This window comes from Dromaius novaehollandiae, chromosome 5 (genome assembly GCF_036370855.1).
Source record: "Dromaius novaehollandiae isolate bDroNov1 chromosome 5, bDroNov1.hap1, whole genome shotgun sequence".
Taxonomy (NCBI): Eukaryota; Metazoa; Chordata; class Aves; order Casuariiformes; family Dromaiidae; genus Dromaius; species Dromaius novaehollandiae.
In genome coordinates, this window is record NC_088102.1 from 24,191,074 (window position 1) to 24,214,456 (window position 23,383).

The 23,383-nt window shown below is 39.7% G+C and overlaps 1 long non-coding RNA gene across 1 annotated transcript; it reads left to right on the top strand.

Annotated features, from left to right (window-relative positions):
- The first annotated feature begins 5,671 nt into the window (after positions 1–5,671).
- On the top strand, positions 5,672–23,123 carry LOC135328647 (uncharacterized). Its single transcript, XR_010389606.1, has 5 exons — positions 5,672–5,759; positions 8,910–9,811; positions 21,075–21,219; positions 21,822–22,015; positions 22,918–23,123. It is a non-coding gene; the product is annotated as an uncharacterized LOC135328647 (long non-coding RNA).
- Positions 23,124–23,383: the final 260 nt, after the last annotated feature.

Here is a 23,383-nt window from a genome sequence, read left to right on the forward strand (position 1 = left end):
AGAGGAAGCACTGAAATACTCAGAGAAAAAAGCTTCTCTGCCCCAGGATGAAGTCCTGGCTGAAAGTCAGTGTCAACTCCTCTACCGGCAAAAAGAGACCGTCCTTGGGTGAGGCTGACTTCTGGCATCTGCAAACCTATGGCAGCTGAGGACTTTAGCTAAGATGCTGGGCAATAGATTCTGACCTTTTGCATGCGTTCTTCCCATAACAATGCAATAAAAATACAGACTGTTATTTCTAGTTTGCTAATTATCAACTGTGAGCTTGACACTGTCCAAGATCCCAACAAAAACGCTTTCCCTACCCTAAAAGCTAAGTTTAAAAAGTAGGCAAAGATCACAAATTAGAGATCACGGATAACAGTGTATGCTATAATACTGATGGGAATCGGTATTTGTGAGGTGGGTGGAAAATAGGAACTTTCAAATGCCTTCAAGAGAAAAGATGTGTGGTGGGTGTTTATTGCCATGAGAAAACTTTGACAGCCCTCAGGTGGGGATAGCCTTTAAGGAGGTCAGAGAAAGAACTGAGTGAAGTATTTGAAGAGGATGAGGCTGTCATGGCTGACTTTGCAGAAAGTACGAGGTAAGAGAGATTCAGAAATAAAGGAACAAAGCCTTTATACTTATTGAAATGTCATTTTCCAGATGAAGCATTATTAATCAATGAGAACGGGTGACAGCAATTTCTGAGGAGGCATCATGGGTCTCCAAGACATCTAATCCTTGCTCGGTCAGAATGGGAGGAGAGCTCCTGGGCCACTTCGGCAATTTTTTCCCTTTTACATGAACCTGTACTCCCCTTAGAGATCATCAGAGAAACTTTTATTGAACAGTGCCTAATATTCAGTGATAGTGCAGCCAGTATGGTATTTCTCCCTGGTATTTGTCTGTCTGGCTCTGTGTCTGCACCAAGGCACACAGCTGCTGCTACTGAGGTAGATTTGTACAGCTCCATACCATGCTGACAGAGCTTTTCCTGTCCGATCAGAAACTCTTGCAATGGGTTAACTTAGAGCAGATTATCCACCTTGCACTTGTCCAGAGCTTCAGAAGGGCCTATGCCACTTTAAGAAATGGTTGGTTAGGCAGAGTAGGGGCATCGTTGTCCCTGTGGTCTCGGTCAGCCAGGACTGTAGCACTTCCCTTCCTCTCCCTCTGGAACACCTTCTGACACACTTATGCACCTACATCTACCACTTTATTCATTTTCTCTGCCTGCTTCTCAAAATAACTTGTACTTTGCTGTTTTAAAACATTGTTTCTGAAAAGGCCGACATGGTGAACTTGGTCTTATGGTCGAGAGCAACCCAGATAAGAATTAACAGGCATGGCAGACTTAAATGAATTGGATTAAAGTCAAGTCTCTCAGCATAGCTCATTGGTATACCAAACAGATTAAGATGTGAGCTATGTATCTCCTGTTTCCTGTGATTTTTGTAACATGGAATATTCAAGGAGAAATATTAATGGGGGCTTTATTGTGTTTCTTTCTGATGTATTATCTAGGAACCTTATACATCATTTTAAAAAGGTATCAAATGCAGATGGTTGGCACTCTATTGAAGAAATAACTTCTGTAAGAAAATTGCTTGTTGTAACCAAAGCCTTTTGCAGAATTTTGCCACTTTTAGTTATAATTTTGTTAGGAAGGTGTTTTCGGTCCAGAATGGAGTTTCTAAAGTAGATGAAAGAGAGACTGCAGAGCAGAGAGTAGCCCAGTGTTCAGAGCAATCTGCCTATTTCTAATGAGAAATGTAAACTTAGACCTATCGCATCGTAGAAACTTTTTGTGTTCTCTCTTTTCCTCCAATTTTTTGAAAGGCCTTATTTCATATTGTGTCAAAGCAACTGTCAAAACCTGGAGATTTCCACAAAATGAAATTCTTTTTCTGCATTCTGCCTCAGTTACAACCAAACATCAGAAGTTCCTTTAAGTATTTATTTTACTATAGAATTTGGTAATATTTAAGTCTATTATTGCCTAAAATAAATATGCACAAAAATAAGATATGATTTTTCAGGTATTTTTAAGACAATAGAATTTAACCATAAATTCTGAGAGTCACTGCTGTGGATTGCACCAGGCATGACAAAAGAGCATAAGTGTGTATCTGTGCATGCAACAAGAGAAGGGAATTCATGGAGAACAGTTTTCTTATTTTTCTTCATTGTCATCTATCTAAAAAACAAATGCTACTATTTGTGCTAATGCCAATGCTGAAAATTTAATAATCAGGATTTTACTGTGATAAAAATCAAATCTGGAATTATACAATGAATTTGTGGAAGGAAGTGATCATCTCTGCAGAGAATCTGAACTGACTGTAGACAGGAGAGAGCCAGCAACACTATAAGCAAAATTTGTGTCTATTCATAACATGGATTTTGGCACAAAGGGATATGACTGAGCAAGTGCAAGAATAGGAAATAGTTGGACTTTATGTCAGCTATTTTTCAGTGTTTGTTCTGAAGAGACTGTGAAGTAAATTCCGTTAATGAGAGAAACTCTGCAGACATGGCCGTGAAATTACTTCTCAGCAGACAGCGTGTGGTGAACAGTGTCTCTTTAGGGGAATGAAGGCTGCAATTGAAGCAGGCCAGGCTTTAGGCTGGTCTCGAATGCATTTTTGAAGTAGATCTGAGTGAGGAAAATTGGGAGATGGCAGCAGGTGGAGGGGAGTCACAGCAAAATCTGGAGTGGTATTATCAGACATACTGAATGCATTGCTCTGGTGCTAAATGAACCTGCAAGGCACAAAGGCACATGATTTGCAATTTGTTTACATTTCTAGAAGTAGATCTCCTGAGTTTATTTTGTGTTGTCCTTATATCCGGCAATATTATCTCTTGCCAAGCTAGGGTGCTGCTGTCTTCTTCCCCACGTCCATCGTTGGTGATAGGCTGAAAGGGCTGATGCAGTCAAGCAGAAATATTTCATGTGTTCTTTTTTTGTTTTCCACCTTTAAGGTTGCTCCTCAATCATACCGTAAAAGGAGGCAAAGCAATATAAAAGTATGTAAACAGCCTGCGCATGGATTGCCAGCTAATGGAATTCCCTCGTAAGTTAAGGAGAGGGCAGGCACTCACATGAGACTAGCTGCGGCTCGGTAAATGGGATTTTTCACATATATCCAGTTTTTGCAAATGTATTAAGATACCTCAGGATGCACAGATTTTGCTTACTCATTTGCATTCACTATTTTAGGAGTCTTCTTCTTATAAGAAAGGACTGATTACTATTTGAAAATTTTAATTTTAGAACAAAAATGTCAACATCTTGTCAGATGAATAAGCATGCATTTAAAAAGCAGATTTTGGAGAGGGATTGGTGTTGTCGAAATATGGAAAGCCAGAATTTTTACAAATGAGAAAAAATATTAGTAACTTTTGTGAAAATCATGCCTCAAAAAATTGCAAATGTTTTCCAGTTTCCTATGGATATAATGTAAAATAATTCAGCTTTCTTCCACAAAACAGCTGTGGTCCCTTACATAATAAACTGTATAGAGTAGCCTTGATTTTGGCCAAATAAAAAAAGAAAAGTGGTACTCACAGTACAGTGTGTATCATATAATACAGAAATATGAGAGCTGCAAACAGAGCCTTTTTCTGTACACAGAGATATTCACTTGGGCCCAGTTCTTGCAAACACGATTCGGTATGTGGTTAACTTTTGACACATGAATAATTCAACTGAAGTCAAAGTCACATGTGATTCCACAAACCCTTCCTGAGAAAGCAGTCATTACTGTTGGGAATATTCCTTGGAGCTACATATATAACGGCTAGCTATATCGAGAACAAATGTAGACAGTGTTGCCAGGGAACCCCAGGAGTTTTGAGAGCACACTACAGCAAGAACAGACTGAGAGGGTCTGTCCTGTACTGCTTACACTACCAAACTACATAGTGTGGATTATAATCAGCCCCTTGAGGGCTCCGTTCTTACCCTGCCTATGTTTCACTGCAAATCATTCTTCTCTGCTGTGTGCATAGCTGCAGTAATACCGCTGTAGTCATTTTACCTGAGCAAAGATGACAGCCTTTCCTGACTAATGACTTCTTTGGCAAAGCATTAATGTCTTTATGCTGAAAGTCATTTCTGAGCACCCAAAGTCCAACATGCCCTTATTCGTTTTGGTCTCAGATGGTTTTTAAGATTTGCCTACAACATTAAAACTGGTCAGTCAGGTCCATCACATTAAAAAGCAATCTTTCTCTTCTCTGCCAGTGCACTCACAAAGCCATCCCTGCATAAGGGTCAGAATATTTCTATTCGTGTCTTTCTTTCCTGTTGCTTTTGGACTATATCACCAGTTGTTTGCTTCTTTTCTCACAGCTACTTAAAAATCAAGATTCTTGTCTTTGCCTTCAAGGCATTTCTTGGTTTAACTCTCCGATAGACTGAAACAGCTGTATTTAGGAAGATGGCTACAGAGCTCAAAGACTACCACTGCAAATTGTCTACTCTTTGTGCCTTATCTTGTTGTCGTGGTGTCATCTCTGCTTGCACTATTTGTGCATTTCTCCCACCCTTTTTTCACCTTCCTCTACACTAACACATGGGATGAGTATTCTGAATGAGCCAAAAGACCACAAAACCTACTCTTTCAAATCTCTCTTTTGCTGCATAAGAAACTTTAGCCAATGGATACACTAAAAGCCAACTATATGCACCATATATGTGCATACTGGCAACTGCATTCCTGAGCTTTTGACTGTTGTGTGGTGAGCTTTTTGGGTAGGCTCATGTTTTCCTTTGTATGCTGATTCTTTAGATAATATAATGCAACTAAAAAAAAAAGCAGGAGAATGAATTCACATAGCTTTCATCTCTTGCCTCAGAAAAGTATAGGTATGCTCTTCTTAATAGCAAAGACAAAAAAAAGATGTGGGTGAAGAAAATAAACACCTCTTGTTTTGGCAGCTAATGTAAGGGCTGGAGGTGGAAGTGAGCACCTTAATAGATTCCTGCTCTGCCATCAAGGCTTTGAGCTTCAATTTCTTTGTGCCAATCTTGACCTTCTATATATGACATATGATATATGCTTTATGGTGCAGGTATACAAATTAACTGATTGGCCATTGTTTATACAATTAGTGTCTAAATGCTAATGATGAACAAATACAATTTTCTCAAATATGTGTGCAAAAAGTGTTACACCATATTTTTATTCTGTTTCAGTGAATGGAATAAGTTTCTATTTCAGTCTGGCCATTTAGTGAAATGGAAGCAGGTGTGTGAATGAATTTATTGAAGGTGATTGGTAGGGAAGAGGTAGTAAGTGTGAATTTCTAGAAGCAACTGCTACAAACACTAGCCAGGTGTTTCAAATTCTAGCATAAAAGCTGGTTTAGTCAGTGAAAGTAGAGACCAAAATCATCTTTAGTAGATGTGACTTGTCCTTAGGCAGCAGGTTAGTTCTCTTTTGGTTGTGCTGTTCAGCAGGAGGGAAGGAAGAGAGGGAGAAAGGCCCTCTGTTCCTTCTTCTACTAGGTTCCCTCTTTCAGCCTTTTCTCAACAGAAGAGATATTTAAATGATCATCTTAATTAAATGAAAAATAGAGCTGCCATGTAAACCTCTTTTTTTTTTCCCCCTGAGATAAGATACCAGAGTAAAGTTACATACAGAACAGCATGGATGTTCAGCAAACAAGTGGTGTATCTTGTCTTTATTTCAGACACTTCTACGATGGAACCCCTGGGTAGGCAGTAATCTGCAATACCAGATATGCCCTGATACTCTAGAGTTCAGGTAAGTGCAATAACTTTTTAAACAGTATTGCATAAAGAGAATCAGATCTTACTGTTTTTCTCAAAGGCCCATTCTTTCATATGATGGTATACAAGTGAACCTTTAATGAGCTCTCATAAGCTGTGAATTTTACTCAACTGCACACTATTGTTCCAACTTTAAGTGCTGCTAGAGGCTTCCAATGTACAAAGGGCTGACAACTGGGGAGTGCATTTGCATGGTATATTACCAGGATCTTGGTGAGTGTGAGGAGGATGAAGAAGGTGCACACATGCTCCAGTTGTTTTTTCACTATGTTTTCAAGTTTGTTTCTCTGTGCTCTAGTGTATGAATTAATGTTTTATTTTCTGTGTATGGAACTCCTGAATGTAAAAACGCTGCCACTGGCGAGCTTATCTAGGTACTAATATTCTCCCTATTTCCTTAACAACTGTGTGTTTCAAAAACAAATAGGTTTCCAGCACCTTAGTGACATAAAGAAGTGTTATTGTCCCCACTTTAAGGATGGGACTAGTGGCACTGAGTGTCTGTGTGACTTCCAAGGTGACATAGTTTTGATCCTGGCACAGAGAGACTAAGTCCAGTGGTGTCAGATCCCAGGTCTGTTCCAGAATGCTCTTCCACTGCACTGGAAATGGAGAAAGAGATTTTATTTTTTCATATAGAAATTTAAAATCTGTCTATTTAAGTACTCTTTTTTCTTTTTTTCTTATCCAGAATGAAATTCTTCTCTAGTCCAGAAGTGCTAACATATGACCACAGTGCAGGATAGATCTTCAGCTGATGTACATTGGCCTGACTCGACTGAAGTCACACAGAGCTATGATAACTGACAGCAGCTATGGCTCTATCACACTGTGTCTGCTTTTTTTTATTCTAAGAAATCATTCTCCCTAGCTCTACAAATGATGAACCAGTTCTTCATAAAATCTTACTGATTCTAAAGACTGAATTCTTGATCTCCTAACCCCTTTCAAGTATTGAGTCCTGTAGCCTTTACTTCAGCTCTTTGATTTATCTCCACATAGCACTGAACCCTAACCCTTTTCTTCTCTAGCTTTCTTCTTTTCCCCGGATAGTGTCACCATCAAGGCACTGGAGTGGGCCTCCAGAAGTCGGGGTTCAGTTGCTGGTCTTGTTGCAGGCCTCCCTCAGTTAAATACTTTAAACTCCCAAGTTTCAGTAAGTTATGAATTTGGGTCTGTGGCTTACTGCATGTGGATGAAGGGACTTTAATTTCTCCACTGGTCCAGTACTACAGTGATACAACCATGAATAATCTTATGAATAATATGTGTGCATTTGTGTGAACACAGACATGCACACAGTCTCTCTCACTCACACTTGTGTCAAGATTTGGGCACATGAAAATTGAAAATAAATAATGATAAAGTGTAATAATTTAGGACTTGGCAGGCTGAGGGCCGCTATCTCTTTGCGCAATCTCACAAAATCATGATGAAGTGCCTAGGCAGGAAAGGGACAATGCCCTGGAGCTTGTTTCTTGCATGTTACTTTTTCTTGTTGTGTTTTCCTGTTCTTCTCTGTACCACTGCAAAACATTCCCTTAACCTTCCTGCCACTAATAAGTGCATGTGCAAGTAATTAGTATTAAAATAGCTTCAATTATGCTGAAAATAAGAAATTAATAACATTCATTAAAATGATGGTGGTTGTTCAAATCAAAAAGACTTTAGCATTAGACAAAATAGATGAGGGAAAAAAAGCAGAACATGGCATATCTACTGACAATAAAAAAAAAATTCAAAATACCTTTAATCTCACAATGTAATTATCCTGTCAGTCAAACCATCATTTAAGCACTCTTTAAGTTGAGTCTGACAAAATAAACTCAGTGAAAATTATGATACTGTGATTGCTGTTGTACTAGATGAGGGCTCCTTTTGTGATAGGTGCTGCACAAACACTGGGTTTAATAGTGAAGAGAAATTAGACTTTAAAATCTCTGCTCTGAAATGGAGGCCGAAGTATCTTAATGTAAGTGACAGAAGGTAATAAGGATACCTTCTTGCAGTTTCAGAGGTGAGGGAGGAATAGGAGTCTGAGTATGAAAAAAATCTTCCTATTGCAGTGGGGTTTTTTTGTTAAAAACTTCAGTAGTTGATGGAAAGTGGTTATTTTTTCCATTTTTATACATGAGGAAACTTAAAGGGTAGAGAGACCACACAAAACCCAATAAAACAAATAAACTAAGACCTGTCCAGGCTAGGAATAGACTTGATCTCTTGACTTCCAGTTCCCTGTGGTAACTAGATCACACTGCATCCATCACCACCAGTCAGTATGTGTTCTAGTCATCACTTCTCCAACCACTTCATTTCTCCAAAATGAATCATGAACATGAATTATCCTGACTCAGTGGAAACAAAATCCTCTGTCTACAGGGCCCTCCCTCTCTCCTAAAAGTGTAGTGTTCTGAATTCCCAGATGATAATCCTCATGTAAGCACAATCATTATATGCTTTTTCCTATGTGAGCTGTAGAATGGTCTTGAAATCCCTTAGGCTGTATGATGTTGGATTTCTGTCTTGCCTTCCATTTGCAGAAGCTTGAGTATTCAAAGTAAAGCCAGTGCTTCTGCACAATACAAGAAAACAGACAGTGCCTACTGATGGCAATTACCCCAAATGTTCTTGATGGACTTCCGTGGCCCTGCTCCTTCAGAGCAGATGGTGTCAGCAGCATATTATTTCACCATGGTGTGGTGGTGGTGGTGGTTGTTTTTGCTAAAACCATTCACTTTATCCTTGCTGCCTCAGTCACTTTTGCCAAAGAGGGTTTAGGTATTTGTCCCTCACAACGGGACATGGAATGGTGTTGAAAGGTATTGTGGCTGGCATAGCCTGCAGGCACTGTGAAGCTGAGTAGAGTGCTTCAGCTCTTTCTCACCGTTTCATCTTGGCTTGAAGTCATACTCACTTATTAAAAACAAAACAAAATATTTCAGCTTGATTTTTATCTTGAAAGGGCTTCTGTGCCAAGAAGACACCTGGTTGGTTTTGAAGTGCTGTTTTCTAACATGGCCAGTTTTTTTTAAGGGCCATGGCAGATTTTCGAGCTCTAAACATCATGTACCTCTCCAAAAATGAAGCAAAAATACAAACACATTTTCTAATTGCTCTATTTTAGGATTGCAAGGTGCTGACAAGAGGGCATGGTTGTTTTAGCCAGCTGAAGATTTGGAATCTTCCTGAGCTGTTATGACTTCACCTTTTCATCAACACACTCCAGGATCTTTATTTTGCTCATATTTCCAGTGTGGTTTCGGACTTCTGCCTAATGTTTATCAGATCTCTCTCAGTTTATGACCTTGAACGTTTGGAGGAGAACTTCTGAACTTGCTTGTTCCAAACTCCAGGACTGTGGCAATGACACATGAAGTGAGGAGCCAACTGGAAATTCAGTTGCAGAACCGAAATTCACAACTGCAAGTGTAACATGAGCCCAAAGAGGCGTTTCCAGGAGAAGAGCTTGGAAGCTGCTATCCTAGCCTCTTAAGAGACAAAGCCACAGCTGTCAGTTGCTGTTATTACTGGATAAGTAATGAAGAGTGGAGAGAATATGGCACATGAAGTCCTTGTGTGATCTTGCAGCAGGATGGTTTAGCTGTGACCTACTGGTATGAATAGGATACCAAAACTGTACTGTACTGTGCTGTCCCTATGGCAGAATAAAACTAAACTAACTGCCCTTTGATGTTACTTTCCTGCAAGAATGCCACCGAGGCTGACTGTAGTCTCCTTATCTGGTGTTCCCAGTGAACTATGGATGTACCTCATATTTAGAGCAGCCTTACAGGCATACTTACCTGCACATGCTCCATACCTCCAGCTCTCCAATCTCACCTCTCTTGATAGCATTGGTCCAAAAGGAAAACCAGGAGTCTGTTTTTGAAGGATTCTGATGTTGCCTGCCATAAATGCATTTGGGATTTGTAGTCTGTTTGGACTTGGACTGAGTGCAGACTTTCTGATATCTTCCTGGGTCTTGGAAGTATCCTGAAATCCAGAATGCTCTTGAGGTGCTGTCAGGTACTGTAGTTATAATCTACGTAAACAAGAAGTATGTTTCTATAATGTGCTGTAAATCAAGATGTCAGACTGTAAAGTTCTTTGTTGCAGTCTTCTGTGACTTGTTCTTTCCATACTGTGGAAACACTTCCCTTACTTCACCATGAAACTCACCCTGACCATGATCAGGCGTGTGTTGGGTCTAAGCCATTTCATTATATCATTACACTGTATTTTTTATTATGCCATCTTAGATAACACCTCTTTTCATGTCAAAATCTTAAGCAAGGTTGAATCTGGCTAGCATCTGGATGAATGCCTTCCAAGAAAAAGTCTGTATGACACAGGTGATAGTGTTGATGATTCATAATAAAATTACGAATCTTCATATTTGAAGTACTTCAGAAATAACCTAGTCTTCTAGATTTTGGAAAGGTGAAGAGGATAGGTAATTATCTTTGTAGTGAAGCCTAAGATTTTTTTGTGTAAAGCCTCTTCATCTGGTTTGAATCGTTCTGTGCAACTTTACCACTGCCTTGAGGCTAGTCTTTACTGGCCTTTACTAGGGTGTCTCTCAGGGATTTATAGTACAGGTTGTATTTGGTCATAAAGACCTCAGCCTAGCACCACTACCCCTCCTGCTAATATATTATACTCCCTCCATGAAGCAGTGGGTGCAGAAAACAGCTATATGTAAAACTCACCACTTCTTAAGTCAGCTGACTAGTAAAGGCAGATGACATCTTTAATATGAACCACCTGTGCTGAGGAAATTTTTATTTTTTTAGAGAAGGCATTTACTGTAAAAAAAAAAAAAAAAAAAAAAAAAAAAATTATTTGACCATTCTTAGAAGCAGAGAGCAGGGATCAGGAAGGGTAGGATTCTCAAGGAATGAGGTTTAAAATGTAGATTAGAATCAGTTCTGTGCAATGTTTTTTGCTTAAATTACTGCTTATCAGCCCTCGTATTTGGGTCAAATGACAGACATGAAGATGAAAGGTTTACCCACAGCCACAAAGCGAGCCATTGCCCGGTGCACATTACTTTCCTAGTTTCCTATTTTCATTGTACCTTTGAAGAATGGTTGTTCCCTGCAAACCCCCAACCCCTCACCCCTTTTCTGTGCAGCTTTAGGAGAGGTTTCTTTTATTCCAAATTGAGGGGTGTGGGGGGAAGGGTACTTGTTTCATCATATGTGTGATATGCAACTACATCTGCAAGGTTCCTCTCCTCTACCCAGGGTCACATGCTCTGCACAGCCTAGCATAGCTGTCAAACCTTGCCATGATCCATGCGCCAGCAGAGCAGTCTGAATTGGGCCAAGGTGACATTTATCCTGAGTGTAGTTAAACTGAAGTAATTTGAATTGCAGCTGGGATTTGTTTGGTCCAATGCGTACTGTTTGCCCAAAGGAAGATTTAGAGAAGTTGATATACCAAATGATTGTGCTGCCATTTAGAGGGACCTCAACAGACTGGAGAAATGGGCCTGTGGGAATCTCACAAAGAGAAATACCTAGCCCTGCACTTGGGGAGGAATAATCCCATGCACCAGTACAGTCTGGGGGCTGACTGGCTTTGCAGAAAAGCACCTGGGGGTCCTGGTCCACAAGAAGTTGAACAATGGGCCAGCAATGCGCCTTTGGAGCAAAGAAGGCCAACAGCACCCTGGGCTGCATGAGGAAGAATGTTGCCACCAGGTTGAAGGAGCTCATCCCTCAGCACTGGTGAGGCTGCCTCTGGAATGCTGGGTCCAGTGCTGGGCTCCTCAAGTACAAGAAAAACATGGACATAGTGGAGCAAGTCTGGTGAAGGGCCACAAAAATGATGAAGGGACTGGATCATCTGCCATATCAGGAGAGGCTGAGAGAGCTTCATCAGTGGGTGTATAAATATCTGGTGAGGGACAGAAGACAGAGCCAGATGTTTCTCAGTGGGGCTCTGTGACAGGACAAGTGGTAATGGGCACAAACTGAAATACTGGAAATTATATTTAAACATAAGAAAAAAAACTTCTTTACTGTGAGGGTGGCTGAGCACTGGAACAGGTTGACCAGAGAGTCTGTGGAGTCTCCATCCTTGGAGACATTCAAAAACTGACTGGATGTGATCCTAGGTGACCTGCTCCAGTTGACTTTGCTTTGAGCAGGGTGCCTGGAATAGACTATCTCCAGAGGTGCCTTCCAGCCTTAACTATTTTATGATTCTATTAATAGTCTACAGGCAACTGAACTGTATAAACGTCATGGGGAAAACTAACTGCCATGCTTTGCATTCCTCAGTAATACCGCACTGAGTGATCTTTGAGAAGAAAAAGTGGAGCTTGAAAGCCTTATGAACTGTAGAAATTCTTGGTTTGTCAAATTCTCTGCTTGAAAGAAGTGGCAGAAGTCACATATCTTTAAATTTCTATCAGTTGAGACAATCCCTTGAGAATAATGGTAGAGAATAAATCTATTTTGGCATAAAGGTACACTGTACAGGTCTCTGCCTGTGCAGGCAAATTTCTATGATTCAGATGCTACAACACAAAGGGACATGTTACCAAAACAGTATATAATTTGTGTTATTTGGATGTACTTGTATATGACAGTGACTCAAAACTGCACTTCAGGTATACCAGCAAAAAAAGTCTTCAGCAAGGGGAAGTGGCTCATTTTGTACTGTTGTTACCTGGAACAGTTTGAGCTGGACTCACTGCAGTCTAGGTTTCTGAGAGATTTAGCTGGGTAATCCAAGTAGTTCAAAAGAAAGTGAAATGTTTGAAGCCTGGTCTACTAGTCTGGTTGTGCTCTTCCAGGTCCTGGAATGCTCATCAGTTTCTTAAATCTGCTTCACTATATGTGAGGCTCTGAATTTGGGGATTTTGTTTTTGCTGTTACTGTTTATACCTTGAAGTGTGAGTAAAACTTGAAGAAAGCTGGGGCAGCGATGCCTTCCCAGCATACTGTATGAGTCCACTTGGCTGCTGCAGAGAAAAAGCCAAAAGGCCTCAGAGTTCAGCATTTAGCAGGAAAGGACTTTGTCTGCTTACCTGCTGCAGGATAAAGAATTACTTATTACTATATGGGCCCCCCATTAATTTTTAATTAGTTGCTAATCAGCTCTTTAGCTCAGTTCACTCTAATTAATTAAAGTGATAAGACACAATAGCCTAATAATCCTTGCTCATACACCTATTAATACAAATGAGTGGAATCAACTTTGCTGCACACCTGTCCTCAGTAATCTGTGCAAATGCTGGTGCATTATCATTGTCTCTCACCAATAACATCCACATTGATATCTTGTAGGCACTTGTGTTATCTTGGCCCTGGTAAATCAGTTTGCACAGGAGGCTTTAGAAAATATAGTCATTGCAACTGTGAACTACAGCTGAACTTCATGTACCTTGCTCTAATTCGCTTGTGACCCTCCACATCTATCTAAATTTATGTCTTGAATTGCTGTAATAAAGAAGTGTCTCAAATACAAATATGCTAAATATCCCAGTGACACTATTAGGTGGGACTGAGTTGTCATCTGTGTTTTATTGACTGTGAACTAAGGTTGAAAGGGAAGAATTGGAAGAGACAAAGCAAAAATAGGACTTATGAGTCTGGTGCCTGTGAGTTGGTCCTTTCTACAAGGAATAATTCCCCAGAGGTCCTCTTGGTCTTGCTCAGAATCACACAGGTGGTTGGTAAGAGAGATTGGATCCATAGCCAGATGCCAGTTGTAACTACAAAATCCCTGCAAAAGAAATCGGGTGCTAAACTTGCAACGTATATGACCTTCACCAGCAGTTGTGAAGGAGGGCGCATATGTAGATAATGCCAATTTAGTCTAGTTAAATGTTAAATATAGCTGCTTAATATAAGCCATCTCCTCTCAAAACTGTTAGGCAGGTTTGATATATTTCTTTTCATTTCACAATAAAGAATTATTGGCAGTATCTGTATTTCTACACATCTAGTAGCCTCCATTTATCTCTGATATAAGGCAGTGCTTTCCTTGTCCACACTGTAAGATGGGCAGGGTGAGGCGTGTAGGCTTCTTAGAAGTCAGTGAGTCCATCACAGATCACGGACTGGAATACATGTTTGCCATCTGGTGCATGAAGTAGAAAAGCATCTCCAGTTTTGCCTTTCTCACTCCCATTCTCTTTCTTGTAAAAATCTTTGTTTTTTAAAAAATTTGTGTTCCAAAGCTTCAGCTTTGGCCATCTTTTTTTAAAAAGAGAGAGAGAGTTAATGCTCAAGCCCGGCACCCTGGTGTTTTGTATGTGCTGGAATAGACAGAACTCAAGGCCTGGGTGAGAACATCTTATCCGTGCTTTCATCACATGAAAACTAGTCCTAAAAGTCTGTGTACAAGCTATTCCACCAAATCCGCTCATTCAGCTTTGTTCTGCCTTACAAATGGGCCTATCTTGGCTTCCTGAAGTATTTCAGAATTTCTGGTAGTTTTGTATGTGTTGTCACCTCTTATTTATGCTTAACAGTTTTCTCCAAAGAAGGATATAGGGAAGCGTACACTGTGTGTATTTTTATCTTTTCCATAGAGAAGTCTTAAATGCAAGAAGCAATTTCTTGCTCATTCTCATAAAAATTTGCAGAGGGTGAAATCAGGATTTCACTGCTCTTACACCCTTCCAGAACTCCTGCTAGAGAAAAGGCACACTCCCAGAGAGCAGTATATCACCAGTGACCTCCAAGAGCACAATATGGTGAAATTAATATACTACTGAAGCAGAGAAAAGGATGTGTTTTATATAAATTTAGTTAAAATGTGTTTGGAACAAATTGCCAAAAATGGCTAGGAAGACCAATTGAGTTCGATAGTGGGGGCATCCTTCCCTGCCTCTCAGAAGAGGTAGCCGTGACTGGCTGGGCTTAGTGTAGCACTACGTGTGTCAGGTAAAAAATTGTTTCTGCACATAAAAAAAAAATGCCTTTAGGGATTTAATGCTATATGGATCAAAATTTAGTATGCTTGAAAATGATAAGCAAGATTAAGAGATGTATCACAAGTCCACGTAGAGCTGGTAGGAAAGGGAAAAGCAAGTCAGAAGAAGGAAGACAGGGAACTGTACAGGGAGAGAGGCTGAAACTTTGTACGTGGGGTTGTGTGGCCTTCAGCTGTGAGAAGGAGCTGGAGTGTGTGCTTGCTCCCTGCCTGTGGCCCTGTCGGTTCGGCTGGTACGCCTGGGAGATGGCAGCTGCGGCTGGCGTGCAACCATTGCTAGAGGAGCGGCTCCGAGCAGATGTGAGCAAAGCGTAAAGAGCAAGCAAGTAAAATGAGGCTTTGAAAACCAGTTGGTGCAGCGTGCTGCATGTACTGCCCCTTTTACAGGCAAACTCCCACTTCCAAGGAACAAAAAGGAGGCCTCGGATAGGAGAGCAGCATTTCTCCCCTAGGACGGATGGCGAGAGCGCGAGAAGGAGCCCTGTTCTTAGAAACGGAAAGGTGTGGCCTCGCAGGAAAAAGGCTTCTTCATTGCATAGCTACGAGCACCTTAGCTGACATCTGAAATGGAGTAACTCAGGAAAGACAAACGCCTTCTTAGAAAGCACATAACAAAACAAGAGCTAAGGGACTGCTCCTGGTGAAGTCACTAGGACTTTTTGCCTGATGTGTTGAAAGGTTGAAATCTCAGAAATAAATAACAAAAGGAGGAAAAAAAAGAAAAAAGCTGGCATGTATAATTAAAGACTTTGATCTTACAGCTTTTACTTGTGCAGGTAGCTTCACTGATTTCCAAAGGCTTATTCCACGTGGTTAAGTATTTTTTCTCTAAGCTTACGTTGCAGTGTTCGTTTCCAAATCATTTTCAAATATAAAGGTGTTTGGGGCCAGATCTTTCTCCTGTGGAGGTAATGAGTAACACTTCTCATTTATTTCAAGGGTCCTTTAATCTCTTCAAGGCCTTTTTAATTAAAATGAATTATTTAGCATTTGTACGGCACTTTGAAAGTACACAGAACTGCGTAAGTGCTAATTGTTGTTATTAAACTCATTATTATTATTTTTTACATTTCCCATAAAACCAGCTATGGCTTGGCAGTTAAGCTCTTCAGTTCTTAAGGAAAATAAGCACTCAAAAATGCTTTGACTTTTTTTGGGAAAAGCATGGAAAACTAATACTGATGCTGACTACAGTGGTAGTGATATTTTATTTACTGAAGCCCTAACTGAACCACTTGAGGAAACTGTACGCTCAGGAGTTGTCAGGCTGAAGTCAGTCGTGATCCTCCTGTTCACAAGCTTGGGCTCATAAAAATGATTTGTCATTGCTCCGTTCTTTTTACAGTTGCCAACATCAGTGCACACTATGCATGTAAACTGATACACCCTTGGATACAATAACTGTGCACCTACCTTGTACTGATGTTCATGACTGCATGAGATGCAAGACAGTGGAAAGTCAAAAATGATCCTTCCTCCAAGGCAGTTACATTATGCCTGTGCATAGGGTTCAGCCTAATACAGTTATAGGAAATTTGTTTCTGTACTTGTGGAAGATATTCTGTCACATTTGCAAATCTATGCTTTTGAAGTTCCTTCACTCTGTTGAATAATTCTTGCTTAAAGTTAGGTGTGTGCTTCAGTATTTTGGAACAGGTTTTGACGGAGTTTTACGAAACTGATCTAATTTCATTGGGAACACATACAACTTTAATTTCTTTCCTGTGAAATCAGAATCGTGCCAAGGTCCTAAAACACATGCTCTGTCAAGTTTCCTCTTGAATAGGTATAGTAATGTATAGATAAATATATATATGGAATATATAGTAGGTATAGTAATAAATAGAAAAGTATACCTGTAGTATGTCTATAAATCTATTTAAATATATACACACATTCTCAATGTTTTGATGTTAAAAAAACCCACAACTTTATTAAAAACAAATATTTTTAATTAATAAAACTGGGAACAGATGATACTGTGAAGGGAGATTTTATACCTCAAAGGTAAATGCTGTATAGAGTTATGCAGGCTACAAAAATACTTGTCCAGCTCTTAGTTATCTTTTGCTTTGATTGTAACAGAAGGAATTTCTTTCATTATACCTTGCATGGCATATGATGCAGTAGAATACTTTAGCTCTTGAAGTTTTTATAAGAACGATATTGCAACAGATTAGATAGTCTGTTTTTCATTTCTTAAATCAATAGTGTTAATCCTACTTTTGCACAGTAAAGATGAGTGCTCTTTATTCACTTGTAACGAGACTTCATAAAGAAAATCACATAAAATCTTGTTAAGGGTCTTGGTATTTTGGGCATAAGGGAATAATAGGTTACTGCCTAGATAACTCACAGGAAATAGCCCAACATATTCCCATAATTAAACCTTACAGGTGAATGGCATTAATTTGTGTTGCAGCTGTATTATTCTTATTACTGCTGTTAGTAATGTCTGACACTTCTACAGTATCTCCCCTCTGAAGTTGTAAAAAGAACTTTAAAAAGCTCACTTAAGTTTCACAACACCTGTGTGTGATATTCTCTAGGCGATAATTGATATGTAGAAGGGATACTATGGCAGAGGTTTTAAGTGAGTTTTAGTAGAGCAGTAGATTAAGGGTCAAAAAACCTGTCCCTTTCCTAGTCAGCGAGCAACTCACTGAGCGTGTTTAAACAAGCCCCTTATTTCTACCAGCAGGTTTCTTCTTATATAAAGGGAATGATATTTATCTTTCTGAATTACTGTTTCTTTTGAAGAAGTTCATAAATAGAGACAGGTAGGGAGGTTTAAAATGAATGTGGTGTTCAGATTTTGCTAAAAGAAAATGAAAATCAATGTTCTGAGGTCCACGCTCGCTGCAGTTATTGATATGGCCTGTCAAATCAAACCTCTAAACAAGCGGCTTTCATTGTCTGTAATGACTTTACCTTTCCCATGTGGTGGCTATCTGCCTGGAAATTTTTTCCCTCTTAAGGTCAGAAAGGTGGCATAACAAACCCTGCAACAGAGATTTAAGCAACTTTAAACAGAAAAGCATGTACTCAAAGCAAAGGACATAATGGGGAAGAAAAAAAAGCAAAAACCTAAGTCCTGTACCTGTTTTAGATTTCTCCTTAAGACACAGTTTGGCAGTTTCTTAAATCAATTTTCCTTTTTTTTTTTTTTTTTTTAATCATGTTCCTTCAATCCCTTGATTGTATATACTTGCTTTTTTGGGGTGCACTAGCATTAAGTCGTTAAGGCCTTCTTTACTTTTGCTTCTGTCCTTGGCCAGTATTGGTCACAGCAGCATCACATGAATAAAGACCTGAGAATCAAAGTTGCTATTTTTCTGTGCATTTCTGACAGAAATTAGTCTTTGGCTTGGTAAGAGGGGTGCAGAGATCTGTTGAATTAAAACAATTATAGGACCCTGGAATTCAAGTCCTGGCTGCTATGTGACCATGTGAAAATCACTGAATTTCTCTGGCACTTCAGCTTTTTTTCCACTTCTTTCCTCTCATCTGTTATTTTCTATTTAAATGGAAGCCATTCAAGGCAGGGACTGTCTATAATATATACTGATATGAGGCTTAATATAGTTGGTTGCTTAACTTAAACATCATGATTACTAGTGTAATGCACAGAATAGAAAGAAACAGGCATGATTCAAGACCCTAATGGGAGAACTTTTAGAGGAGACAGATGGAAGCCACCATTGGATTGTATAAGTTTTACACAATTTTTACCACATGGAAATTGGACACTGAAAGAACCAGACTTTCATGAGACTTCTTAGGTTTAAGAAGTTACTAACCTAACCAGGGTAATAAGATTAAAATTAATTTAAAACATACTTCAATGTAAGAAAGAAGAAGTTAAGTCTCACTGGAATGGAAACACAGGTTTGGATATAGCTACACTGAATCAGCCTGAAGCAGGTGCCAGCAGAGTAGAAGACAGAAAATAGGCTTATTTCTTATGGTGTGTTGTTCTGGAGTACTTTCTATCGTTCATACTTTCAAGTTATCATGGCTGCTGCAGAGGATGCTGTCTGTAGCACTGTAGTTCAGAAATGTGAGGAGTACTGTTTCCACATAAAAATGAAACATTATTGAAAAGAGGGGGGTATTTTTGGAGGGATCACTGACTTCAAATATTTTCCTCCATTTCATGGGTCACCAGAGATCTGGAAAATACTCTCGGGGAAAAAAAAGCATAACTTCATACACACCTAAAGTCCCACTGTGGGGAGTATACACACTTCTTGTGTTATCATTTAGATTATGTCACAGTATGATAGAATTAATTTTAAATAATGTAGCTGAGAAAAAGGTCTGTGTAGGCAATTTTTCAAACTGAAGGAAAAATAGTAAGAAAAGGGCATGAGCAAATGTTCTGAGCCATTTAAGGAAAAGCTAGAACCCTGGGGCAAAGGCAGACTGAGTAATATTGTGTAAATGTGCCCAATGTACATTTAACAGTTTTTAATAAAGAATCTGGGAAACGGAAGGAGTTAATTAAAAATTGTCAATCTTTAAATGCCCTGAAAGCAAACATAAAATGTGAAGTTGTTTATAAAGAGTTTTGAACCATTAAAAGATGGTTTAATCCAAAGGTCTGTTGTTTGTGTTATGAACATTAAAAATGTTGAAATGAAAAAAGAAGCCTTGGCCTTCAGTCTTTGATTTAACAAGTTCGCTGTCCTTACTTAGGAAAGTTAACTGCCCATGAACTACTTGCTGCCTTATTCAAGAGGTCCTAGGTATTGTCCTTGTTGCAAAGGATTTAAAGATTAATATTTCAGCTGTAAATTCATGATTTGTAAGCAGAATACAAACCTATGACAATATCTAAAGACTTTACAGTACCTGATAAAACTATAAGAAACAAGGTTAAGCTGGGAATTTGAATCTTTTTGAAAGACCAAGAATTGCCTGGTCTTAGACTAAGTGTGGATCACACTTAGCAGAGGTACTGCTGAGAGCGAGGCCCTGGTGAAAACAGTCATGGCTCTCTGTTGGGATGGTTGTTCCACCATGTTCTCAGCTCATAACTAGATGGAGTGGGTTTAAACTGGATAGAATGGTGTGTAAGGGCACAAGGATGTGCTTTGTTAGATATTAAATTTGTAATGGGATTAATGAATATGATTTATAGATCAATAAAACCTAAGATATTGAGATATTCCCAGATATGCTGGGAAAAGGGAACGCCTATTTTCAGTTGAGGAAGTTGGACCTTTAGTACTTTCCTAGAACTCTGAGCTAGCTCCAAATGAGTCCTTATTTATAAATCCCTACAGAGTTGTTAGTAAAGCTTCACCCACATGCAAGTCTCACTGGTGCTCTAGAGGAGTAGAAATGAATTGTCATAACTCATGTAGCCATATGAGACTGTTATATAAATATCCATATGAAGAGCATGTATATGAATGGAAGATTTTAAATTTCAATCCCAGTGTCTTTTGGGAATTTGGGAAGTGGTTTGTAGAATTTACACGCAGCTGAAGTTGCTTTGTTTTCATGTTCAATACATCTAAGGCCCTTTTTCCTCTTCTTGTGCAATATTCAGAGTATTTGGGCTGACCGACTTTTTTTCTGAGGAAGTCTTCTTATTGTCTTTATTCATACATCAGCTTTCCTGTTTTTCTTAAGAGAAACCACCTTATCTTTTCAGGGTGTGTAGGGTGTTTTCTTTTGTTCCAAAATTAAGTCTGACTCAGTCAGGTGTGTTTTATCATCAGGTTTGTTCACTGTAGTTTATTGAAACAGGGAGATAATTTTTGTTTTGCATAGAAATTTGGGGATCATTAGCCAAGGTATGTGGGGGATTCTTCTAGCCTCAAACCTGTCGCTGTTACACACCCACACCCACAAGTCAATTACTTCACTTCGCTGTCACACGATGAATGCAGGCTCTCACAAGGTGCCAGACTGACAGCTTTGAAGTCTACAGAACAGGTTTTGCAGATGCATCAGCAGTCCCAGTTCTCCCCATACCCTTCTATCTTTCTGAACCACTGTGGCTTGGCTATAAGGCAGCCCCAGTTTTATGTGAGCATCTATGTATAACCTGCCATCTCTTAGGATAGTCTGTTCTTTTGCTATCCAGGAGTGTCCCACCTTTTTTTTTTTCTTCAATTTATTTAAATACAACCTCAATTTGAGTTCTTTTTGGGTAAAGCCACCTCTAATTGTATTACTGCCTCATGCTCTGAGTGGGCAGCAAGACTGGCTTCCTCTTCCTGCTCCAGGGACTCCCCCTCCAAATTGCAATGGAGAGCTGCTAAGAGTAGTATAGTAGTGTGTTGGTAGTTTACATTCTAACGATCTATATTCTCTCCCACTGCAGATATTTGAGGAATTAAATCTTCAGGGCTATTAAATCAGCACCTTTTGCAGCTGCCAATTTCCCAGAGCAATCTACTTTCAATTATGCGCCATAATGGAAGTGGTAGAATAACCCAAATAAGACAAAACCATGGATAATACAAAAGGTAAATACATTAAGCAGTAAGGATATATTTAGTGCACTCACCTTTGAAAGGCTGGTAAAAGGATTCCTGTAGAGAACAGAGGCAGCTTTAGGCAGGCAGAATGGGGCTGGATGCCAGTGGGGAGAACGTTGCTCCATTCAGATACGATGCTGCAGCCCAGAGTGATGGAGGAAGGCAGGGCCTGGTGAGTCCACACTGTGGGTAATCCATCCAGGTACCACTGAGACTTGATTAAAATTAAATTTTTAATTAAAGAAATTATTTCTTTAGGATCAGCAACGTGTTTTCTTAATCAAAAAGTGGAAATAGATATTCAGTCAATACTCTAAGACATTTCAAGTGAGGAAATGTTGCTGAGAAATGGGACATTTTCTCTGACTGTCAAGGAGAAAAAATGGTGTTTTGTGAGAGGGACAAATTCTTGTTTGGCTGTAAGAAACAAATTTTGCACAGGGCCAGGGAGGCAAAGGTATGGCTAAGATAATCTTTCTGCTCCCCATCTCAACCCATATCACTCTGCAGCTGCGCAGTTCTCCGGGGATAAGCTCATGGACACACTGACTAGCTCTCAAACAAAAAGCTTCATTCTTTGTTTTTGGCAGTGAAAACAGCGAGAAACAGCAAAGCAGGCACAGGTTGTGCTGAATCCTTTGGGATGGTCTCTCCCACGAATCTCCTGGGGGGAGAACTGGAGCAGTAGCCTTGGTTGCCTGTCGCTGTGTGGTACTTCATTCCCAGCTGTGCCGCAAAGAGGAACAGCATTCAAAATGGTCTCGCTTGATCTGAGGAGACACGGGTGAGTAATCAAAGTATTAATCAGACCTGTCGTTCTGGGTCTGCAGTCTTGTATTTAGGTACCTAGATACTGTGGGGTTGAGTGCCATGGCAGATTACACAGGTGGTTCAGTCATGTCCAAATAAAGACCTAAACAACCCAGCGAAGGCTGTAAAATACACCATTTGAGATGCAGAAAGCTAGTATGGATCTAGCGTAAAATGAGATCAGAGAAAAAGGGGCTGAGCAGCAGTAACTCCACCTCTAATTTCCTGTGCCTAGGCACAGTTATCAAGAGAGTTGCAGTCAACAAACTTACTAGCTGCCCGTGTCCTAATCTTCATACTACTGTGGTTGAAACTGGGAAGAAACATGAAGCTATGCATGGATATGGTTTTGATGGCACTGATTTCTATAAACATTACAGAATTTGAACATCTATACTGATACTGTTGACTTTAGCCACATACAAGGTCTAGTAACAGTGAATGCTTTAATGTTGTTGGCTTTGCTCATTCCACCTTGACAAATTATGGACGATATGTTTAATTTCCCATTACCGAACCTGACTGCTCCATAGATAATGAGAGTACTTATATTTTCTTTTGCTGATGCAGAACTGAGGTACATTGTAGGGCTGTACCCAATTACATAGGAAGGTATGGCAGAGCAGGTATCTGAAATGAGCTTTAATTGAACCCTATCTCAGTTCTTCAACGTGTATCTTCATCCCTCCCTAATTCTTCCTTGTGTATCAAATTCATCTGGTTTTCCTTCAGGAGAGCAAGGGCTTTCTCAGTGCCTCAGAGTCTGCGCCTTTCTTTCTTGATCCAAGAGGGTCTATAGGGCAGTAGTGAGAGACTATAGGCTTCAGTACTGAGAACATGCTGCAGATACCCATTTGTACCTGTCTTTCACAACAGGTGCAAATAGTGGTTTCTCCTGTACTTTTGGTCTCTGAGAGAAATGAACACATGGATGAATTGTTTCAGCTAAGAAGGAGAGAAGTGATATCAGTAAGAAGCAGCAAGGATTACACTTTCATCCTGTACTGAGGGCTGCTATATGCCGATCGTCAAGCTTAGAAGCAGTGCCAGTGCCCTGCAGGGACTTACTGCTTCTGAAGACAGCAATGGCAAGTGTCTTTTTTCATTTTTATTAAATCAAAAGATTTTTGACTTTGTGGTTGGATTAAGTAGTTATCAGCATCTCTTGACTGAAGCTCTCAAATATGCAGTTTGAGGTAGTTCCATTTAATTCAATATGTACAATCTGCCTCATAGACAAGAAAGGTGACAGAATAAATATGAGATAGCAGCTGACACAAGTGCTCCATGGGCTCACTGTTCAACTGCAGATGCACTTTGAAGCTCCAAAACTCTCTGGTTT